Source organism: Penaeus japonicus, unplaced genomic scaffold, assembly GCF_977035675.1.
Source record: "Penaeus japonicus unplaced genomic scaffold, GWHDUDI00000001_assembly GWHDUDI00000018, whole genome shotgun sequence".
Lineage (NCBI taxonomy): Eukaryota > Metazoa > Arthropoda > Malacostraca > Decapoda > Penaeidae > Penaeus > Penaeus japonicus.
Genome location: NW_028234420.1, coordinates 16,489,273 through 16,491,772, shown reverse-complemented (window position 1 = coordinate 16,491,772; position 2,500 = coordinate 16,489,273). Strand labels below are relative to the sequence as shown.

Sequence of the window (2,500 nt, the reverse complement as noted above, 5' to 3'; positions counted from 1 at the left end):
AACTTTTCATTCCCCCAAACTTCCCCCCCCCCCCCAAAAAAAAAAAAAAAAAAAAAAAATCCTCAATCCCCTCCCACATCGAATCTAAACTTCGCCTTTTATCCCCACAGCTGGCGGACAGTCTGGACCGAGCTGACTTGCAGCTGGTGACAGAACTGTGGTTTACTGAGCATGCCTTTGGGCCCGACCACCACAATGCTATACAGTGTGTGTCAGCCAGGACTCTCAACCTGCACTTCTCTCCCACCAGGTGAGGTTTCAGACACGCTCGATAGAGGGTGTTTGGGTCTAGGTCGTCTCTCTTTTTTTTCTTTTTCTTGGTATTTGTTTTGGATTTTGGTAGATTTTTGTCTTGAATTGTGGTTGGTTTTTGTCGTGAGTTGTTGTTTTTTGTCTTAAATTATGGTCGGTCTTTGTCTTAAATTATGGTTATTCGTAAGAAAAAACAAAACAAAATATAGACTTTTTTCAAGGGGTGTTCTCTTTGCTTATTTTGAAGAAGTGCTTTTCTTAAAGGGAGTAGTTTCACCACGATCGTCTTTACCAGGAGGATAGATAGAAAGAAAGAAAGAAAAAAAATGGCACTGTAGAGTAATAAGGAGCCAGGTCTTGAAGGACCTCAAAGGATGATTGCTATCAAAAACTCTCCCATTGAGGGAAGGCAAAAAGGGTTGGTATGGCATTGAGCAGATGTGGTACTTAACATCGTTCTTTTATACCTTTAATTGACATCTTGGGAGTAAGTGAGCTTTGCTGAGCCGTGCTTTAGAGGTCAGAGTATGTTTGGTTTGATATGTTACAGATCAAAAGCGTGGCCTGGATTTTATGAGAGGGTTTAGGGGGAGATAGGAAGGTGGGAAGAGTTAAGGGTTAGACTCCCAAAACTTTCAAAAAGGAGAGGATCTGTAACGGTTCTCCCTTGCGCTTCGCACGGCTCATTTGTTTACCTTTGTGTTTTACTCGTGATTTATATCAGCCTGATGAATTGTTCAACATGGTATATCAAGGTGACCAATTGCAGCTCTTATACGGGCGGGGGGTGGGGGGGGGTGACACGTGTCTCCCCTAGCGATACCTTTGCTATAGAGTAATTAAAGCAATCGTATTTTGATATTGACATGTAGTTTAGCAAACCACAATATGTATGGATTCACGAGCATGCGTATATCAGTGTGAACTCCAGATACAGGATTATCAGTGAAATCCTGTTATGTAACCTAGCTATGAGATGACAACGGCCCTGGAACTGAGCTTATAGATTTTGTTCTGTAATCCTTTTATCAGGTATGGTTGCTAGATGGTTTTGGATTCTGGATTCTCTCTTATGCGCAGGGGGTTCGATCTTTTGTGTGTAGGTTTGTCTTCGTTGTGTACTTTTTGTTCTGGTACTTCTTGTGGTTTTGGATTTTATAAAACGGTGGTTTTTAACCTTTGTACTACAACGCACCCTGTAGTGGTTAGGCATTGGCTTGTAAAAGCTTGTGAAGATAGTCAGATACACACACATACACATACTTACTCACTCACACTCTCACTATCACCCTCACTCTCACTCTTACCTTCATCCTCAACCTCACTCTCACTCTCATTCTCACACTCATCACCATCCTCATACTCGCTCTCACTCTCACTCTCACTCTCATTCTCATCCCCATCATCACTCACACTCTCACTCTCATCCTCATCCTCACCCTCACCCTCACTCACACTCTAACTCACATACTTATACTCACTCACTCACTCACTCACTCACACTCTCATCCTCACCCTCACCCTCACCCTCACCCTCACGCTCACTCACACTCACCCACTCACCCACCTACCCACCCACCCTAACTCACTCACTCACTCACTCACTCACTCACTCACTCACTCACTCACTCACTCACTCACTCACTCACTCACTCACACACACACACACACACACACACACACACACACACACACACACACACACACACACACACACACACACACACACACACACACACACACACATATGCTCACACAGTACACATAAATAACACACATGTCCAAATACACTTGTGCTTCTGTTCTGATGTCCTTGAAAAAAAAAATATATATATATAGATAGATATCTCAATATTATGATTAACTAACACATGTTTTGAAAAATGGGATACTGATTTTTTATTATTATTGATTGTGGGATGATTGTACACTTGCAGGAAAAAAGAGTTATTATGGATTAGACAGATTTAGTAACTCTTTGGATGTCTGAGATGAAGAGTAAGAAGCTCAGATCACATCACAAGGAAATTATTTGAACGATCTATTTACTTTTATTATTATTGCTTTTTTTTTTTTGCTGTTGTGATCACTGTTGTTGTTTTTGTTATTAGTATTAATAGTAGTAGTAGTCGTAATAGTAGTAGTATCAGTAGTAGTAACAGTGCTATAATGATGACGATGATAAAGAGGAGGATTTAATTATTTTTATTTGCTACCATTACCGTTATTATTAACGTACATACATTTA

General features: G+C 40.7%; 1 protein-coding gene across 2 annotated transcripts in view; it reads left to right on the top strand.

Moving 5' to 3' along the window:
• Nucleotides 1-89: 89 nt before the first annotated feature.
• LOC122250507 (uncharacterized) overlaps nt 90-2,500 on the top strand; it is a 27,720-nt gene continuing 25,309 nt past the window's right edge. The window contains exon 1 of one of the 2 annotated variants that reach the window (XM_086546675.1): nt 90-250. The gene's annotated coding sequence lies outside the window, so the exon portion shown is untranslated. The remainder of the gene's footprint in view (nt 251-2,500) is intronic. The other variant, XM_086546674.1, reaches the window with a different exon arrangement.